Source organism: Mustela nigripes, chromosome 2, assembly GCF_022355385.1.
Source record: "Mustela nigripes isolate SB6536 chromosome 2, MUSNIG.SB6536, whole genome shotgun sequence".
Taxonomy (NCBI): Eukaryota; Metazoa; Chordata; class Mammalia; order Carnivora; family Mustelidae; genus Mustela; species Mustela nigripes.
The window spans coordinates 53,920,893-53,943,478 of NC_081558.1; positions in this window are offsets into that span (position 1 = coordinate 53,920,893).

Genomic DNA, 22,586 nt, shown 5'->3' on the forward strand with positions numbered 1-22,586 from the left:
TCTTGGGGAACCTGGTTGGCTCTGTTGGGAAAGCATGTGACCCTTGATCTCGGGGTTGTGAGTTTGAGCCCCACATAGGGTCATGAGATCACTTAAAAATAAATTTAAAAACTCTTTAAAACACAGACATGTTAAATCCTTTTTATCTTATTTTCTCTATTTCTAAAAATCTTCTTATGGTAAAAATAAAACATAGAGACTCTGAAAAACAATCTGAGGGTTTTGAAGGGGCGGGGGGTGGGAGGTCGGGGTATCAGGTGGTGGGTATTATAGAGGGCACGGATTGCATGGAGCACTGGGTGTGGTGCAAAAATAATGAATACTGTTATGCTGAAAATAAAAAATAAATTAAAAAAAAGAAAAGAAAGAAAGAAATTTTAAAAAATTAAAATAAAACATAGATACAGATGATAACACAAAACAAATGAATAGATTAATGAATTATTTTACTGTGAACCCCTTGCAAGTATCACTCAAAGTCAAGAGCTAGCACTTTTCGATCCATCTCAGGGGCCCCTGCCCTGTCCATCCCCCTGCCCCCATCTTCCTCCAGAAGTGACCCCCACACCCACTTTTCTAGTAATCATTCCTGTGCTTCGTTTTGGTTTCATTATCCAAGTGTACATCCATAGCTACTGTGGTTAAGTCTTATGTAAACATTTTTGTTTTGTATCTTAAGTTTTGGTTCCTTTTCCTTCCTTTGATTTTTTTTTTATCATGTATTTGTGAAGCATCCAATTCACCGAACCTGTAGGGTCTCCCATGGTCTGTTGCTAATGGCTTCCTCGGGGTTCAGTTCAAAACACTGGTGTGCTTTCTGTACACCCTTCAAGTTACCACCTGGTTCCAGAGACCAGATCGGACTGAGTTATGATCCTCTTGTCAAGACTGTGGGTGGTAATGTGTTCTCTCAGCAGAGGCACATCAAATCTAGTCTTCACTCTTTTTTGTGGTAGTCCCCATTGTTTTCAGTGCTTACAGATCCATTCATTCACCGACAGTGGCACAGTGATGATAGTCTAAATCCATCATGTTGTTTTCATACATTAGTTGGAATAATAGTATGAGGAGACACTTCCCCTCAGCTATTACTCACTTACACAGTGGTACTGGCATACTGGAAGGATTGGACATGTGCCCAATTCTTGATTCACTTTTCAAGATAATGAGGACATCTCTGATGTACTCAGAAAGTACCCAGTTGGTCCCATATCTGTTCTACTCTAATGTCACTTAATGAATCCTGGGTGTGAACATACTAGCTGGATCGCAACCCAATGTGGTTTTTATTGTCAAAGCATAGATTGCCCATTGTGGCCTCTTCCACTGGCCCCTGAGTCCTTTTCACATGAACCTACTAGTCACTGATGATTTCCTTGCTACCTAGCCCATTGAGATGTTCCAGGTTCATCTCAGACCTTTCCCAAACTGAGACCTGGAATCAGCCATTTCTCCAAGAAACCCTGATTTCTTTCTTTCAGTGGAAAATGATATTTCAAGGGTACACTCTGCCCTCTAAAGATGGTTATTTCTAAATAACCATATTTCTAATCTAAATTAAATTAAATCTAAAGATTAAATCTAAAGATTTCTAATCTAAATATTTCTAATCTAAAGATTGGTTATTCCTCCACGTTTTTAGTGAACAGAGTGGGGTTTTAAAAAGTGCACACTCGCATGCACACCCATGAAGATAAAATACTTCTTGAATTCATACTGCTATTTCTAATTCAAATTCAGGACTGTAGGGTTTTTACTGGTCATCTTCTACACTACATTGGCATCTCTTTTCTTCCACACTGAAAATTTTCATTCTCAAGTATACAGGGGACTATGGAATTAGAATTTTCCATAATTAGTCATTTGCTTAATCCACTTTACACATACAACAGTCTTAGGGTGAGAATAGTAATGCCACACCTCCCATTATGATTACTAAATAGAGTTAAACATTGTTTTTGCATATACTCGCCTCACCTTCTTTATTTAAAGGGTTGTTCTACATCTTCATTGTCAGAGCATCTGGCATTGTAGATAATAATTTTCAGTCCTCACTGAGGCTAAGCTCTACACACAAACTTATATTGAATGTCCCTACTTGTCTTTTCCTCTCTCTCTAGTAATTATGGTTTTCTGAAGTTCGTCCTCTAGAAGATTCCTTAGGGATTATAGGAAGAATATTTCCTGAGTTTTTGCATGTTGATTACAATTTCTCTCTGTTCTTTATATTTGGAAGTTCAATTTTGCTGGATGTAAAATCCTTGGCTGCCATTTTCTTCAATGTGTCATTCCATTTTCTTCTGGCATAAACCACTGCTGTTCAGAAACCTGATGACAAACTAATCTTCTTTCTCTCATAAATCATGTGTTCCTTTAAAAAAATTTTATTTTTTTTTTACTTTAGAGAGAGAAAAGGGGAGAGAGGAGGAAGACTGCACAAGTAGAGGGGAGGCAACAGAGAGGGAGAAGCAGACTCTCTGCTGAACAGGAAGCTGGATGTGCAGCTCCATCCCAGGACCATGACCTGAGCCAAAGGGAGACACCCAACCAACTGAGCCACCCAAACACCCCCCCCCATGTTCTTTTTTGCCAACATGGCCAGATGACTTTTTTCTTTTAAGATTTTTTTTTTAAGATTTTATTTATTTATTTGAGAGAGAGATAGTGAGAGAGAGCATGAGCGGGGAGAAGGTCAGAGGGAGAAGCAGACTCCCCATGGAGCTGGGAGTCCGATGTGGGACTCGATCCAGGGACTCCGGGATCATGACCTGAGCCGAAGGCAGTCACCCAACCAACTGAGCCACCCAGGCGTCCCTTTTTTAAAGATTTTACTTATTTATTTGAGAGAGAGAGAGTGCACACAAATGAGGGGGAGGGACAGACGGAGAGGCAGAAGCAGACTCCCCGCTGAGCAGGGAGCCCAATGCTGGGCTCAATCCCAGGATTCTGAGATCATGATTCTGCCGAAGGCAGATGCTTAACTGACTGAGCCACCCAGGCAACACACCCCCTTTTTTAAAGATTTTATTTATTTATGATAGATAGCAGGAGAGGGAACACAAGCACGAGGAAGGTGGAGAGGAAGAACCATGCTCCTCGTTAAGCAGGGAACCTGATACGGGGCTCGATCCCAGGACACTGGTATCATGACCTGAGCCCAAGGCAGAAGCTTAACAACTGAGCCACTCAGGTGCCTCGAATATGTATTTCACATCTTTTTTATTTCAGAAAATTTTCCATAAATTGTAATTTTGAATATTTTTTCTGCTTTCTTTGTTCCAGCTTTCTTCAAGAAATTCTACTTTTTTAGTTCAATTTTGTTTTTTCAGTGTCCCAAGATTCTGTTATCTATGTGTTGGATCCCTTTCCCTAGCTTTATATTTCTCAATTCTTCTAAAAATGGAGATGAAATATATACATCATAAAACTCACCTATTTAAAGTGTACAGTTCAGTGATTTGTATCTAATCTAAGTTTAGAACATTTGCATCACCCCAAAAAAGAAAGCTCCTGCCTATGTGCAGTCATTCTCTATCCTCCACTTCCCACAGCTCCTGGCAACCATTAGTCTGCTTTCTGTCTATGGCTCTGTCTCTCTGCACATTTCATATAAATGGAATCATACAATATGTGGTCTTTTGTGTCTGACTTCTTTTGCTTAGCATCAACTTTTCAAAGTTCGTCTATGTTGTAGCATGTATCGGTTTTTTTTTATAATAGTACATTGTATGTACAAACCACATTTTTTAAAAGACTTTATTTATTTATTTTTAAAGAGAGAACGAGAGCATGAGTGGGAGGTGCGGCAGAGGGAGAGGTAGAGGAGAGAATCTCAAGCAGACTCCTAGCTGAGTGCAGAGCCCAAGTTGGGGCTCAGTCCCACAATCCCAAGATCACGACCTGAGCCAAAATCAAGAGTCAGGCTCTTAACTGACTAAGGCATCTGGGGGCCCCTGTGTAAGACCACATTTTATATATCCATTCATCAGTTGATGGGTTGTTTATGTTGTTTTGATTTGGGGCTATTATGAATAATGCTGCTATAAACAAATTTCATATTCATGAACAAGTTTTTATGTGGATATGGGTTTTCAGTTACCTTGATTATATACCTAGGAGGGAACTTGTTCACATAGTATTTCTATGTTTAACATTTTGAGAAACTACCAAGCTTTTTTTCAAAGTGCCTGCATCATTTTGCATTCGTACCAGCAGTTGATGAGGGTTCCAATTTTTCCACATCACCAATACTTGCTATTGTCTGTATTTCTTATTTTTATCATCCTAGTGGTTTTCAAGTGGTACGTTTTCAACCAATGGCTAATGATGACTAATGATGTTGAACATCATTTCACATGCCTATTGGCCATTTGTATGTCTTCTTTGGAGTAAGGTTTATGCAAACCCTGTGCCCATTTTAAAAATTACATTATTTGTCTTTCTTTTTTGAGTTGTAAGAGTTCTTTATATATTCTGGATATACATTCTATATATTTTAAATACTGTCTTTTGGGGGCACCTGGGTGGCTCGGTGGGTTAAGCATTTGCCTTCAGCTGAGGTCATGATCCCAGGGTCCCATGATCCCAGGGTCCAGGAATTGAGCCCCATTTCAGGCTCCTTTCTTAGTGAGAAGTCAGCTTCTGCCTCTGCCTCTGCCCCTCCCCTCTGCTTGTGCTCTCTCTCTCTCTCTGTAATAAACAAATAAAACCTTTTTAAAAAATAAAATACTGTCTTTTCATTTTCCTGATAGTGTTACTTGATACAAAATTTTGTTTTTGTTAAAGTAAAATTTGTTTTTCTTCTTTTATTGCTTTTGATGTCCCATCTGGACTTTCACTGCCTAATCCAAGGTCATGAAGATTTATACTTTTGTTTTTTTCTAAGTTTTATAGTGTTAGCTCTTACATTTAAGTCCCTGGTGATCCATTTTGAGTTTTGTTTTTTTTTTTTTTATCAGAGAGAGAGAGAAAGCAAGCATGCGTAGGTGAAGGGGCAGAGGGAGATGCAGAATCCCCCCTGAGCTGAAAGCCCCATACAGGACTCTATCCCAACACCCCGCGATCATGACTGAAGCTGAGGACAGATGCTCAAACAACTGAGCCACTTCGATGCCCCAAATTTGAGTTAATTTTTATATATGGTGTGAAGTAGGAGTCTATCTTAATCTTTTGCATATGGATAGCCAATTGCTCCTGCACTATCTGGTGAAAACACTATTCTTTCACTGTTGAACAGTCTTGGCACCTTTCCAAAAATTAATTACAAAGCAACATGCAGGATGAGAGAAAGTATTTGCAAATCACATATCCAATAAGAGGTTAATATCCAGAGTATATAAAGAACTCCTACAACTCAATAGCAAACAAACAACAACAACAAAAAAACGACCAAACAATCCAATTTAAAAACGGGCAGAAGAATTGGATAGACATTTTTCCAAAGAAGACATGCCAACAGGTACATGATAAGGTGCTTACCATCACTAATCAGGGAAATGCAAATCAAAACCACAGTGAGATATCACTTCACACCTGTTAGACACACATCTGTCATTAAAAAGACTAGAGATGAGGACGCTTGGGTGGTTCAGTTGGTTAAGCCGCTGCCTTCAGCTCAGGTGACGATCCCAGGGTCCTGGGATCGAGTCCCACATTGGGCTCGCTGCTCAGAGGGGAGCCTGCTTCTCTCTCTGCCTCTGCCTGCCATTCTGCCTGCTTGTGTGCGCGCGCGCTCTCTCTCTCTCTCTCTGACAAATAAATAAATAAATAATCTTAAAAAAAAAAAAAAAGACTAGAGATGAGTGTTGACAAAGATGTAGAGAAAAGAGAATCCTTTTGTAAGTTGGTGCCGCCACTATGAAAAACAGTATGGAGGTTCCTCCAGAAAACCAATACTGTAGGATCAAGAAATTTCACTTTCTGGGTATATAGCCAAAGGAGATGAAAATAGGATACCAAAGTGTTGTCTTCACTGCCATGGTAACTGTAGCATTATTTACTATATCCAAGTTATAGTGTAACAACATGGATGGGACTTGAAGGCATTATACTAAGTGACATAAACCAGACAGAAAAAGACAAATACTGTTATGTTATCACTTATATGTGATATCTAAGAAAAATCAAACTCATAGAAACAAAGATTAGAGAAAATGGTTGTGGTTGCAGTGAAGAAGGACAGGAGAGATAGGGAGAGGTTGGTAAAAGGGTACAAACTTTCAACTATGAGATGAACAAGGTCTGGGGATGCAATATAAAACATGGTGGTTATAGTTGATGACAATGCATTATATAGCTAGTATTTCCTAACAGGATAGAACTAAAATGTTCTCACATACAAAAGGTAAACATGTGAGCTGATAGATGTGTTAATTAAGTAGATGATGGAAATCCTCTCACAATGTATACATATATCAAATTACTATCATGTACACTTTAAATACACTTTTGTTAAAAGTGTCAATTAACACTTTTGTCAATTATATATCAATAAAACAGGGGGGAAACAGAAAAATTAATTGACAATAATGTGAGGGTTTATTTCTGGACTATCAAATCTATTTAATTAATCTCTGTGTCTATCTGTATGCCAGTACCACAGTTTTGAATAATGTAGCTTTCTAGTAAGTTATAAAATTGGGATGTGTGAGTCCTCCACATTTTTTCTTCTTTTTCAAGAGCTTGTTTGGGTTCCTTGCATTTCCATATAAATGTTATGGTCAACTTCTCAATTCATGCGAAAACGCTAGTGGGAAATTTGATGGGATTGCATTGAATTTGTACCATCAACTACTACCATCAAGTACTACCATCTTAACAATTGTAGATCTTCCAATTAGTTTGTTTATTCAGGTCTTCTTTAATTTCTTTTTCTTTTTTGTTTTTTTATTTTTTATTTTTCAGTGTCCAAATCTCACACTCCTTTGTTAACTTGATTCCTAAGTATTTTATTATATTTGATGTTACTGTAAATTGGAACTGTTTTCTTAATTTCTTCAGGTTTTTCATTGCTAGTGTATAGAAATACAATTGATTTTTGCATATTGATCTTATTTCATGCAACCTTGCTGAATTCATTTCTTTAATTTTTTTGTGGATTCCTTATGATTTCCTATATACAAGATCATGTCATCTGCAAATAAGTATATTTAGACTTCTTCTTTTCCAATCTGAAAACTTTTATTTCTTTTTCTTTCCTACTCGCTGTAGCTGGAAACTCTAGGATACTGTTGAATAGAAGTGGTAAGAGCGAACATCCTTACTGAATTCCTGATCTTAGAAGGAAAACTTCCAGTCTTTAGCCATTAAGTCCAATGTTAACTGTAAGTTTCTGGTAAATGGTCTTATCACATTGAAGAAGTTCCCTTCTTTTCCTAGTTTTTTAGTGTTTTTGTCATAAAAAGGTATTGGATTTTTCTCACATGCTCTCCCCACATCTATTAAAGTGACCATCTGATTTTTTTTCTTATTCTATTTACTTGATGAATTACACTGATATATTTATGTTTTTTAAAGATTTTATTTATTTATTTGACAGAGCACAAGCAGGGGTAGTGGCAGGTAGAGGGAGAAGAAGGTGGCTCAAATGCAGGGCTTGATCCCAGGACCCTGGGATTTTTTTTGACCTGGGCCAAAGGCAGATGCTTAACTGACTGAACCATCCAGGTGCCCCTACATTGATAGATTTTTGTATGTTGAACCAATCTTGCAGTTAAGTCCCACATGGTCATGGTGTATAATCCTTTTTATATGCTGCTAGATTTTGTTTGCTAGTATTTTGTTGTGGATTTTTATGTTTTTATTATTAAAGTATATTGATCGGTAGTTTTCTTTGTCTGATTTGGTACAAAGGTAGTACTGCCCCCAAAGAATGAGTTGGGAAGTGTTTCTTCTTCCATTTTTTTTTTTTTTTGTTGTTGTTGTTGTTGTTTGTTTGCTTTGTTTGGTTTTGTTTGCAAAATTTGTAAAACATTAGCATTAATTCTTATTTAAATGCTCAATAAAGGGGTGCTGGGTGGCTCAGTCAATTAAGCATCTGCCTTCTCTCTCACTCTCACTCTCTCTCAAATAAATAAATAAAATGTTGAGTAAAATTTTCCAGTGAAGCTATTGGTTCTGGGCTTTTCTTTATGGGAAGTTTTTAAAATTATTAATTCAATCTCTTTACTTGTTAAAGGCCTATTCATATTTTCTATTTCTCTCTTTTTTTAATGTTAGTCATTCACATTTATCTTATTTATTCAAGAGAGGAAAGTGCTCATGAGCCCCGGGAGAAGAGGGAGGGAGGAGAATCCCAAGCAGGCTCCATGCCCAGCATAGAGGCGGACACAGGGCTCAATCTCATGACCCTCAGATCATAGCCTGAGACAAAATTAAGAGCCATATGCTTAACCAGCTGAGCCACCCAGGAGCCCCTTTCTGTTCTTCTTGAATAATTTCACTAGTTGGTGTCTTTCTAGAAATTTGTCCATTTCATCTAAGTTATCTAATTTGTTAGCATACAAATTCTTGTAATATTAGGTTATAACTTATTTTTGTACGGTTGGTAGTAATATACCCCTTTTCATGTCTCATGCTAATAATTCAGTCTTCTCTATTTTTCTCTTTGTCATTCTAACTAGTTTGTCAATTTTGTTGATCTTTTTCAAAGAACCAACTTTTTGTTTTATTGATTTTCACTATTGTATCTTTATACTCTATTTCATTTCTTTATGCACAGAGGTTTATTATTTTTTTTTTTTTACTCCTGCTTGTTTTATGTTTAGTTTCCTCTTTTAGTGTTTTACAGTAGAAGATTACATTATTGGCTTAAGATATTTATTTTTTTAAGTTTTGTTTTTTTTTAATTCCAGGTAGTTAACATAATGTGCAATATTAGTTTCAGGTATACAGTATAGTGAGTCAACACTTGCATACATCACCAGTACTTATCACAAGTGCACTCCTTAACCCCCATCACTTATTTAAATCATCTCCTTTCTAATAACCATCAGTTTGTTTTCTGTAGTTAAGAGTCTCTTTCAATAAATAAAATTTTTTTAAAGTCTCTTCTTTGGTTTTTCTCTCTCTCCCCTATGCTCATCTCATTTGTCTTGTTTCTTAAATTCAAAATAGGAGGGAAATCATATGGTATTTGTCTTTCTCTGACTGACTTATTTCATTTAGCCAAATACTGTCTAGCTCCATCTGCCTCTTTGCAAATGGCAAGATTTCCTTCTTTTTATGGCTGAGTAACATTCCATTTTGTGTGTGTGTGTGTGTGTGTGTATAAATACCTGTAGTGCAATTGCTGGAATGTAGGGTAGATCTATTTTTTTTTTAAAGATTTTATTTATTTATTTATTTGACAGAGAGAGATCACAAGTAGGCAGAGAGGCAGGCAGAGAGAGAGGAAGGGAAACAGGCTCCCTGCTGAGCAGAGCCCGATGCGGGACTCGATCCCAGCACCCTGAGATCATGACCTGAGCCGAAGGCAGCAGCTTAACCCACTGAGCCACCCAGGCGCCCAGGGTAGATCTATTTTTAACCCTTTGAGGAATATCCATACTTTTTTCCAGAGTGGCTGCACCAGTTTGGATTCCCACCAAAAATGCAGGAGGGCTCCCCTTTCTTTGCATCCTCACCATCACCTGTTGTTCCTTGTGCTGTTGATTTTAGCCATTCTGACAATTATAAAGTGATATTTCATTGTAGTTTTGATTTACATTTCCCTGATGATAAATGATGTTGAGCACTTTTTCATGTTTTCTTTTTTTTAAAGACAGCCATTTGCAGCTATAAATTTCCCTCTAAGCACTGCTTTCAATGCATGCTCTATATTTTGGTATATTGTATTGTTATTTTTATTGATTTCAAAATATTTAATAATTTCCCATGTAATTTCTTATTTGAATGATAGGTTACTCTGGTGTGTGTTCTTCAGTTTCCATGTATCTGTGAATTTTCCAAATTTTCTTTTATAATTGATTTGTAATTTTATTTCATGTCCACCTGAGAAAATACTTTGTATGATTTCATATCTATTGAGATTTGTTTTATAACCTAATAAATGGCCTATCCTGGAAATTGATCCCTGTGCACTCCAAAAGAATGTATATTCTGTTTTTGTTGGGTTGGAATTTCTATAGATATTCATTAGGTCTAGTTGGTTTATAGCATTATTCCTATATTCTATTTATCTTTTGTATAGTTTTTCTATCCATTTTGAAGATGGAACACTGACATCTTCAAGTGTTGTTGATCTATTTTTCCCACCATTCTGTGAGTTTTGCTGCTTCTGTTTTGAGTGAATATGTATTTATCATTGTTTTATTAATGGATTGACATTTTTATCATTCTACAAGCTTTATTTCTAGTAAAAATTTTGTCATACATCTATTTTATCTGGTATTAGTCTAGCTACTCCATTTCTCCTTTGGTAGCTGTATTGTATATCTTCACCATCCTTTTACCTTCAGTGTATTTGTATTCCTATAAAGTAGGTTTCTTGTAAACAGCATGTAATCAGATCATAGTTGTTTTCTTTCATTCTGCCAATTCCTTTTAATTGCCTTTTAATTAAAAGGCCAATTGCCTTTTAATTGAAGATTTTAATCCACTTACATTTAATGTAGTTACTGATGAGATAAGATTTATGTTTGTTGTTTATGTTGAAAATGTCTTATGTCCTTTTTTTTTTTGTTCCTCTTTTCTTCCATTACTGCTATCTTCTGTGTGGAATATATATATATATTTTCAGACTACCATTTTATTTCCCTTGTTGTTTCTTTTACTGTGTATTTTGAAATCTATTTTCTCAGTTGTTTCCCTAGAAATTACAATTAACAAATTATAACAATATATGTCAGGTTAATACAATTTAATTTCAGTAGCATACAAAAAGTTTCTTCTATATTATACCAATCACTCCCCCATCCTTTGTTGTCATACAGGTTATATCTTTATATATGTGTGCCCATCAATGAAGATTTATAATTTTTTATCATGTTTATTTTTAATTATTATTAACATATAATGTATTATTTGTTTCAGGGGTACAGGTGTGTGATTCGTCAGTCTTATACAATACACAGTGATCACCACAACACATACCTTCCCCATTGTCTATCACCCAGACACTCCATCCTTTCCAGCCCCTCTCCACTCCAGCAACCCTCAGTTTGTTTCCTGAGATTAAGAGTCTCTTACAATTTGTCTTTCTCTCTGGTTTCATCTTTTTTTATGTTTTACTCCCTTCTTTTATGATCCTCTGCCTTGTTTCTCAAATTCCACATATCAGTAAGACCAAAAGATAATTGCTTTTCTCTGATTTCTTTATTTTACTTAGCACAATACCCTCTAGTTTCATCCACGTCATTGCAAATGGCAAGATTTCATTTTTGATGGCTACATAATATTCGTGTGTGTGTGTGTATGTGTGTGTGTGTGTGTGTGTGTGTATGTGTGTGTGTGTGACATGTTTGTTATCCATTCATCTGTTGATGGACATCTGGGCTCTTTCCATAGTTTGGCTATTGTGGACATTGCTGCTATAAACATTGCAGTACACATCCCCCTTCTGATCACTACATTTGTATCTCTGGAGTAAATACCAAGTAGTGCAATGGCTGGGTCATAGGACAGCTCTATTTTCAACTTCCTAACAATGTCCATACTGTTTTCCAGAGTGGCTGCATCAGCTTGCATTTCCACCAACAGTGTAGGAGGGTTCCTCTTTCTCCACATCCTCACCAGCATCTGTCATTTCCTGACTTGTTAATTTTAGCCATTCTGACTGGTGTGAGGTGGTATCTCATTGTGGTTTTGATTTGTATTTCCCTGATGCCGAGTGATATGGAGCACTTTTTCATGTGTCTGTTGGCCATCTGGATGTCTTCTTTGCAGAAGTGTCTGTTTATGTCCTCTGCCTATTTCTTAATTGGATTATTTTCTTTAGGTGTTGAGTTTGTTAAGTTCTTATAGATTTTGGATACTAGCCCTTTATCTGATATATCACTTGCAAATATCTTCTCCCATTCTGTCAGTTGTCTCTGGTTTTTTTGACTGTTTCCTTTCCTGTACAAAAAGCTTTTGATTTTGATGAAGTCCCAGTAGTTCATTTTTGCCCTTGCTTCCCTTGCCTTTGGCGATGTTTCTAGGAAGAAGTTGCTGCAGCTGAGGTCAAAGAGGTTGCTACCTGTGTTCTCCTCAAGGATTTTGATGGATCCCTGTCTCACATTGAGGTCTTTCATCCATTTGGAGTCTGTTTTTATGTGTGGTGTTTCATTTTTCTGCATGTGTCTGTCCAATTTTCCCAACAACATTTGTTGAAGAGACTGTCTTTTTCCATTGGACATTCTTTCCTGCTTTGTCGAAAATTAGTTGACCATAGCATTGAGGGTCTATTTCTGGGCTCTCTATTCTGTTCCATTGATCTGTGTGTCTGTTCTTGTGCCAGTACCATACTGTCGTGATGATGACAGCTTTGTAATAGAGCTTGAAGTCTAGAATTGTGATGCCACCAACTTTGGCTTTTTTTTTTTCTTTTTTTCTTTTTTTTTAAACATTCCTCTGGCTACTCGAGGTCTTTTCTGGTTCCATATAAATTTTAGGATTATTTGTTCATTTCTGTGAAAAAAAAATTGATGGTATTTTGATAGGGATTGCATTAAATGTGTAGATTGCTTTAGGTAGCATAGGCATTTTCATAATATTAGTTCTTCCAATCCATGAGCATGGAATGTTTTTCCATTTCTTTGTGTTTTCCTCAGTTAGTTTCTTGAGTACTTTATAGTTCTCTGAGTACAGATTCTTTGCCTCTTTCATTAGGTTTATTCCTAGGTATCTTATGGTTTTGGGTGCAGTTGTAAATGGGATCAACTCCTTAATTTCACTTTCTTCTCTCTTGTTGGTGTAGAAATGCAACTGATTTGTTGCATTGATTTTATATCTTGACACTTTATTGAATTCCTGTACAAGTTGTAGCAGTTTTGGAGTAGAGGCTTTTGGGTTTTCCACATAAAGTATATCATCTGCAAAGAGTGATAGTTGACTTCTTCTTTGCCAATTTGGATGTCTTTCATTTCTTTTTGTTGTCTGATTTCTGAGGCTAGGACTTCTAGTACTATGTTGAATAGCAGTGGTGATAATGCACATCCCTGCCATGTTCCTGACCTTAGGGGAAAAGCTCTCAGTTTTTTTCCATTGAGAATGATATTCGCTGTGGGTTTTTTATAGATGGCTTTGAGATATTGAGGTATGTACCTTCTGTCCCTACACTTTGAAGAGTTTTGATCAAAAAAGGATGCTGTATTTTGTCAAATGCTTTTTCAGCATCTATTGAGGGTGTCATATGGTTCTTGTTCTTTCTTTTATTAATGTATTTGTCTCACATTGATTTGCAGATGTTGAACCAACCTTGCAGCCCAGGAATAAATCCCACTTGGTCATGGTGAATAATCCTTTTAATGAACTGTTGGATCCCATTGGCTAGTATTTTGGTGAGAATTTTCACATCTGTATTCATCAAGGATATTGGTCTGTAATTCTCTTTTTTGATACGGTCTTTGTCTGGTTTTGGGATCAAGATAATGATGGCCTCATAAAATGAATGTGGAAGTTTTCCTTTCATTTCTATTTTTTGGAACAGTTTTAGGAGAATAGGTATTAATTCTTCTTTAAATATTTGGCAGAGGGGTGCCTGGGTGGCTCAGTGGGTTAAAGCCTCTGCCTTCGGCTCAGGTCATGGTCGCAGAGTCCTGGGATGGAGCCCCACATCGGGCTCTCTGCTCAGCGGGGAGCCTGCTTCCTCCTCTCTCTCTCTCCTGCTTGCCTCTCTGCCTGCTTGTGATCTTTGTCTGTCAAATAAATAAATAAAATCTTTTTAAAAAATAAAAAATAACTATTTGGTAGAATTCCCCTGGGAAGCCATCTGGTCCAAGGCTCTCATTTGTTGGGAGATTTTTTATTACTACTTCAATTTTGTTGTTGGTTATGGGTCTGTTCGGTTTTCTATTTCTTCCAGGTTCCGTTTTCTTAGTTTATATGTCTCTAGGAATGCATCCATTTCTTCCAGATTGTCAAATTTGCTAGAGTATAGTTGCTCATAATATGTTCTTAAAATTGTTGGTATTTCTTGGGTGTTGGTTGTGATCTCTCTTCTTTCATTCATGATTTTATTAATTTGGGTCCTTTCTCCTTTCTTTTTGATAAGTCTGGTCAGGGGTTTATCAATCTTATTAATTCTTTCAAAGAACCAGCTGCTAGTTTCGTTGATTTGTTCTACTGTGTTGTTGTTGTTGTTGTTGTTTGTTTCTATTTCATTGATTTCTGCTCTGATCTTTATTATTTCTCTTTTCCTGCTGGGTTTAGGCTTTCTTTGCTGTTCTTTCTCCATCTCCTTTAGGTGTAGAGTTAGGTTGTGTATTTGAGACCTTTCTTGTTTCTTGAGGAAGGCTTGTATCACTATATATTTTCCTCTCAGGACTGCCTTTTCTCTGTCCCACGGATTTTGAACAGTTGTGTTTTTATTATCATTTGTTTCCATGAATTTTTTTCAATTCTTCTTTAATTCCCTGGTTGACCCATTCATTCTCTAGTAGGATGCTCTTTAGCCTGCATGTGTTTGGGTTTTTTCCAACTTTCCTCTTGTGATTGAGTTCTTGCTTCAGAGCATTATGGTCTGAAAATACGCAGGGGATGATCCCAATCTTTTGGTACTGGTTGAGATCTGATTTGTGACCCAGGATGGAGAATGTTCCATGTGTACTAGAGAAGAAAGTGTACTCTGTTGCTTTGGGATGGAATGTTCTGAATATATCTGTGATGTCCATCTGGTCCAGTGTGTCATTTAAGGCCTTTATTTCCTTATTGATCCTTTGCTTGGATGATCTGTTCATTTCAGTGAGGAGGGTGTTAAAGTCCCCTACTATTATTATATTATTGTCGATGTGTTTCTTTTATTTTGTTATTAATTTGTTTATATGATTGGCTGCTCCCATGTTAGGAGCATAGAATTTTTAGATCTTCCTATTAGACCGACACTTTGAGTATGATACAGTGTCCTTCCTCATCTCTTTGGCTTAAAATCTCATCTCTTTGGCTTAAAATCTAATTGATTTGATATAAGGATTTCCACCCCAGCTTTCTTTTGATGTCCATTAGCATGATAAATTGTTTTCCACCCCCTCACTTTAAATCTGGAGGTGTCTTTGGGTCTAAAATGAGTTTCTTATAGACAGTATATTGATGGGTTTGGTTTTTTAATCCATTCTGATACTGTGTCTTTGATTGGGGTATGTAGCCCATTACATTGAGGGTAACTATTGAAAGATATGAATTTAGTGCCATTGTATTGCCTGTAAGGTGACTGTTACTGTATATTGTTTCTGTTCCTTTCTGGTCTACTACTTTTAGGCTCTCTCTTTGCTTAAAGGACCCCTTTCAATATTTTCTGTAGGGCTGGTTTGGTGTTTGCAAATTCTTTTAGGTTTTGTTTGTTCTGGAAGCTTTTTATCTCTCCTTCTATTTTCAGTGATAGCCTAGCTGGATATAGTATTCTTGGCTGCGTGTTTTTCCCATTTAGTGCTCTGAATATATTGTGCCAGTTCTTTCTGGCCTGCCAAGTCTCTGTGGATAAGTCTGCTGCCAATCTAATATTTTCACCCTTATATGTTACAGACTTCTTGTCCTGGGTTGCTTTCAGGATTTTCTCTTTGTCACTAAGACTTGTAAGTTTTACTATTAGATGACAGGGTGTGGACCTATTTTTACTGATTTTGAGGGAGGGTTCTCTGTGCCTCCTGGGTTTTGATGCTTGTTTGCTCCAATGTACCTTCTTCCCCCGTCTCTCTTTCTTCTCCTGGAATCCCAATTTTTCTAATATTGCTTCATCTTATGGTATCACTTATCTCTCAAATTCTCCCCCTTGTGGTCCAGTAGTTGTTTGTCTCTCTTTTGCTCAGTTTCTTTATTCTCTGTCAGTTGGTCTTCTATATCACTAATTCTCTCTTCTGCCTTATTTATCCTAGCAGTAAGAGCCTCCATTTTCTATTGCACCTCATTAATATCTTTTAAAATTTCAGCTTGGTTAGATTTTTGTTCTTCTATTTCTCCAGAAAGGGCTTTTATTTCTCCAGACAGGATTTCTCTAATATCTTCCATGCCTTTTTTTGGGGTCCAGCTAACACCTTGAGAATTGTCATTCTGAACTCTAAATCTGACATATTACCAATGTCTGTATTGATTAGTTCCCTAGCCTTCAGTACTGCCTCTTGTTCTTTTTTGTGTGTGGGGGGGGGGGGGGGGGGAGTTTTTCTGCCTTGTCATTTTATCCAGATAAGAATATATGAACAAGAGAATAAAATACTAAAAGCGAGGCAAAGACCCCAGAAAAATGTATGCTAACCAAATCAGAAGAGACCCCAAAACAGGGGGAGAAGAAAGAGGGTAAAAAGAAGTTGAAAAAAAAATTTTTTTAGTTGTTTTAAATGTATGTATATTAGACTGGTGAATAGAACAGAGCCACCCATTTGATTCCAGGTGTGTTTTGGTCTCTTAGAAGAAACTACTTCCCAAAATTTTAAAGAAAGAAAAACTTATATGTATATAAAAATAAGGGCAAACATGATGACTAGATGGAATATGACTGTAAAGATAAAAATTTTTTTTAAATTTTTAAAATCTGAGAACGGAATTGAGAAGTTGGTTGGAAAAAGAAAGGGGAGAGAATTTGCTCAGGCTGGAGACTAGAATAAAGCCCTGTGCTAGATTTAGGCTATATTTTGATCTATTAGAAGAAATTGTATCCCAAAAAATTTTTAGAAGAAAAAACCCAAATGTATGCAAAAAATAAAATTAGATACAATGGATAAAATATGACTATAGTTTTAAAAGATTTTTTAAGAAAGATATTGTTAAGATAAACTAGTTTAAAAAAGAGGAAAGAGGAAAATTTTTTAAAAAGTTAGAATAAGAAAAATAACATTAAAAAAATTAATTAACTTTGCAAGACTAAAGAATCATGGGGAGAAGGCCATGAATTCTATGCTTTGCTTTCCCCTCCTCTAGAGTTCTGCTGTTCTCCTTGATCAGTGAGCTTGGTCTTTGCTGGATGATTTTGCTGATCTTTTGGGGAGGGGCCTGTTGTAGTGATTCTCAAATGCCTTTGCCCGAGGCAGAATTACACAGCCATTGCCAGGGGCCAGGCTAAGTAATCTGTTTGGGTTCACTCTTGGGAGCTTTTGTTTCCTGAGCACTTTCCATAGAGCTCTAGAGGACGGGAGTGAAAATGGCAGCCTCCCAATCTCCAGCCCAGAGGAACCAAGAGCTTGGGGCCCCACTCCTCAGTGTACCTTTGGGAAAAAGATCTCAAGCACCTCTGTCTCTGGCACACACCCCCATTTGGAGTCTCCGAATCCAGCAGATTCCCGCATCCAGAGAAGGAAGGTGGGTCTCCCCCAAGCTGCCACTTGTGGGGACCCTTCTCAAAGAACAGTGGTCTGATTGTGCCATGCGTCACAGTTTAAGGTACTCCTGAGCTGAGAGCACAGTCCTTGGCTCCATCTCTGTAGCTGGCTTCCCTGCTCTGATACCTGTGATCTCTGCTACACTCAGATGACCCCAATCCTTCTGTGACCCCATGGGACCTGAGACCACACTGTCCCTGCAAGGGCTGCACTCCCGCTTGGTCTCTGGAGTTATGTCCCTCAGTGGAGCAGACTTTTAAATTTTCAAATTTTGTGCTCCATTGCTCCACTGCTTGCTGGGAGCTGCTGACACAGTCTATCTTCCCATCACTTCAGATTCACTTCTCCACAGGTCCTACCTTTCACAAAATGGTCGATTTTCTGTTTCTAGAATTGCTGCTCTTCTTCTCTTCGATCTCCTGTTGGGTTTGTAGGTGTTTGGAATGATTTGATGACTATCTAACTGAACTCCTGCAGCCTGACGTCATCTTAGTCTGCTACTCCTCCACCATCTTGACTGGTGACTCTGATAAGTTCTTTATAGATTTTAGATACTAGCCCTTTATCTGATATGTCATTTTCAAATATCTTTTCCCATTCTTTCTGTTTTCTTTTGGTTTTGTTGACTGTTTTCTTTGCTGTGCTTTCTTGATGAAGTCCCAAGAGTTCATTTTTGCCTTTGCTTCCCTTGCCTTTGGCGATGTGTCTAGGAAGAAGTTGCTGTGGCTGAGGTCGAAGAGGTTGCTGCCTGTGTTCTCCTCAAGGATTTTTATGGATTCCTGTCACACATTTAAGTTTTCCATCCATTTTGAGTCTGTTTTTGTGTATGATTTAAGGAAATGGTCCATTTTCATTCTTCTGCATGTGGTTGTCCAATTTTCCCAACACCATTTGTTTAGGAGACTGTTGTTGTTGTTGTTGTTGTTTTTCCATTGGATATTCCTTTCTGCTTTGACAGAGATTAGTTGACCATAGAGTTGAGGGTCCATTTCTGAGTTTTCAATTCTGATCCATTGATCTGTGTGTCTGTTTTTGTGCCAGTACCATACTGTCTTGATGATGACAGCTTTGTAATAGAACGTGAAGCCTGGAGTTATGATACCACCAGTTTTGTTTTTCTTTTTCAACATGCTGTGGCAATTCAGGGTCTTTTCTGGTTCCATACAAATTTTAAGATTATTTCTTCATTTCTGTGAAAAATGTTGATGATATTTGGATAGGGATTACACTAAATGTATAGCTTGCTCTAGGTAGCATAGATTTTTTTTTAAGATTTTATTTATTTGACAGAGAACACAAGTAGGCAGAGAGGCAGGCAGAGAAAGAGAGAGAGAGGCTCTGCACTGAGCAGAGAGCCTAATGCGGGGCTCGATCCCAGGACCCTGGGATCATGACCTGGGCCGAAGGCAGAGGCTTTAACCCACTGAGCCACCCAGGCGCCCCAGTAGCATAGATATTTTAACAGTGTTTATTCTTCCAGTCCATGAGCATGGGACATTTTTCCACTTTGTGTCTTCTTCAGTTTCTTTCATGAGTATTCTACAGTTTTCTGAGGACAGGTTTTTTTGCTTCTTTGATTAGGTTTATTCCTAGGTATCTTATGGTTTTGGGTGCTATTATAAATGGATTCCTTGAATTCTCTTCCTTCTGTCTTGTTGTTGTATAGAAATGCAGCTGATTTCTTGCATTGACTTTATATCCTGACACTTTACTGAATGCCTATATGAGTCCTAGCAGTTGTGGGATGGAGTCTTTTGGGTTTTCCACATAAAGTATCATATCATCTGCAAAGAGTGATAGTTGACTTCTTCTTTGCTGATTTGGATGCCTTTAATTTCTTTTTGTTGTCTGATGGCTAAAGCTAGGACTCATAGTACTATGTTGAACAGCACAGGTGATATTGGACAGCTCTGCTGTGTTCCTGCCCTTCAGGGAAAAGCTCTCAGTTTTTTTCCCATTGAGAATTATATTCTCTATAGGTTTTTCATAGATGTTTTTTATAATATTGAGGTATATCCCTACACTGTGAAGAGTTTTAATCAAGAAAGGATGCTGTACTTTGTCAAATGCTTTTCTGCATCTATTGAGAGTGTCATATGGTTCTTGTCCTTTACTTTTATTAAATGTAGTGCATCACATTGATTGATTTGCAGATGTTGAACCAACCTTGCAGCCCAAGAATAAATCCCACCTGGTCATGGTGAATAATCCTTTTAATGTACTGTTGGATCCTATTGGCTAGTATTTTGGTGAGAATTTTTGCATCAGTGTTCATCAGGAATATTGATCTGTAATTCTCTTTTTTGATGGGGTCTTTGTCTCATTTGTGAATCAAGGTAATTCTGGCTTCATAAAATGAGTTTGGAAGTTTTCCTTCCATTTCTATTTTTTGGAACAGTTTTGGAGAAATAAGCATTAATTCTTCTTTAAATGTTTAGTAGAATGGAAGTCATCTGGCCCTGGGCTCTTGTTTGTTGAGAGATTTTGGATTACTGCTTCAAATTTGTTGTTGGTTATGGGTCTGTTCAGGTTTTCTATTTCTTCCTGGTTCAGTTTTGGTCATTTATATGTCTCTAGGAATGCATCCGTTTCTCCCAAATTGTCTAATTTGCTGGCATATAGTTGCTCATAGTATGTTTTTAAAATTGTATTTCTTTGTGTTGGTGATTGCTCCTCTTTCATTCATGATTTTATTTATGTGGGTCCTTTCTCTTTTCTTTTTACAAAGTCTGGCCAGGGGTTTATCAATTTTATTAATTCTTTCAAAGAACCAGCTCTTAGTTTCATTGATCTGTTCTACTGTTCTTTTGGTTTCTGTTTCATTGATTTCTGCTCTGATCTTCATTATTTGTCTTCTCCTGCTGGGTTTAGGCTTTTTTTGCTGTTCTTCTCTAGCTCCGTTAGGTGTGGGTTTAGGTTGTGTATTTGAGACCTTCCTTGTTTCTTGAGAAATGCTTGAATTGCTATATACTTCCCTCTTAGGACCACCTTTGCTGTGTCCCAAATATTTTGAACAGTTGTGTTTTCATTTTCATTTGTTTCCATGAATTTTTCTGATTCTTTTTTTTTTTTTTAGATTTTACTTATTTGACAGAGAGATCACAAGTAGGTGGAGAGGCAGGCAGAGAGAAGGGGGGAAGCAGACTCTCCACTGAGCAGAGAGCTGGATGCGGGGTTTGATCCCAGGATCCTGAGATCATGACCTGAGCCAAAGGCAGAGGCTTAACCCACTGAGCCACCCAGGCGCCCCTCAATTCTTCTTTAATTTCCTGGTTGACTCATTCATTCTTTAGTAGGATACTCTTTACCTTCCATATATTTGAGTTCTTTCCAATTTTCCTTTTGTGATTGAGCTCAAGATTCAAAGAATTGTGGCCTGAAAGTATTCGGGGAATGATCCAAGTCTTTTGGTACTAGTTGAAACCTAATTTGTGACCCAGGATATGATCTGTTCTGGAGAATGTTTTATGTGCACTAGAGAAGAATGTGTATTGTGTTGCTTTGGGATGGAATTTTCTAAATATATCCGTGAAGTCCATCTGGTCCAGTGTGTCATTTAAAGCTCTTATTGATCTTTTGCTTAGATCATCTGTCCATTTCCTTGATGGGGGTGTTAAAGTCCCCTGTTATTATTCTATTATTGTTGATGTGTTTGTTTGATTTTGTTATTAATTGGCTGCTCACATGTTAGGGGCACAAATATTTACAATTGTTAGATATTTTTGTTGCATAGAAACTTTAAGTATAATATTGTGTCCTTCTTCATCTTTTATTACAGTCTTTGGTTTAAAATCTAATTTTTCTGATGTAAAGATTAACACCACAGCTTTTTTTTTTCTTTAGGTACATTAGCATGATAAATGGCTTTCCACTCCCTCACTTTAAATCTGGACGTGTCTTTGGGGTCTAAAATGAGACTCTTGGAGACAGCATATTGGTGGTTCTTCTTATTATTTTTTTAAATCCAATCTGATACCCCGTATCTTTTGATTGGAGCATTTAGCCCATTTACATTTAGGGTAACTATTGAAAGATATGAATTTAGTGCCTCGTATTGCCTGTAAGGTGCCTTTTACTGGATATTGTCTCTGTTCCATTCTGGTCTGTGTTACTTTTGGGCTCTCTCTTTGCTTAGAAGACCCCTTTCAGTATGTCTTGTAGGGCTGGTCTGGTGATCACAAATTCCTTTAGTTTTTATCTGCCATGGAAGGTTTTTATCTCTCCTTCTATCAGCCTTATTGGATAAAGTATTCTTGGATGCATATTTTTTTCTTGTTTAGTACCAGATCATGCCAGTCCTGTCTGGCCTCCCAGATCTCTGTGGATAGGTGTGCTGCAAATCTAATGTTTCTACCATTGTAGGTTACAGATCTCTTGTCCTGAGCTGCTTTCAAAATTTTCTCTTCATCTCTGAGATTTGTTAAGTTTTACTATTAAATGTTGGGGTTTGACCTTTTTTTTATTTTGAGGGGTTTCTCTGTACCTCCTAGATGTTTATGCCTGTTTTCATTCCCAAATTAGGGAAATTCTGTTATAATTTGCTCTAGAATACCTTCTGCCCCTCTCAATCTTTCTTCTTTTTCTGGGATCCCAATTATTCTAATATTGTTTCATTTTATGGTATCACTTATCTCTCAAATTTTTCCCTCATGATCCAGTAGTGGTTTATCTCTCTTTTTCTCAGCTTCTTTATTCTCCATCATTTGGTCATCTATATCACTAATTCTCTTCCCTGCCTCATTTATCCTAGCAGTCTCCATTAAGAGCTTCCATTTTTTATTGCACCTCATTAATAGCTTTTTAAAACTTTGACTTGGTTAGATTTCATTTCTCCACAAAGGGATTCTCTAGTGTCTTCTATGCTTTTTCAAGGCAAGCTAGTATCTTTACAACCATTATTCTGAATTCTAGTTCCAACATCTTATTAATGTCCATATTGATAAGGACCCTGGCAGATGGTACTGCCCTTTGTTCTTTTTTTTTTTTTTTAGGTCATTTTTTCCATTTTGTCATTTTGTCCAGAGAAGAATAGATGCATGAAAGAACAAAATTCTAAAAGGGTTACAACAAGCTCAGAGAACTATACATTAAACAAATGAGAAGAGAACTGAAACTGAGGGTAAAAGAAAAAAAAGAAAAAGA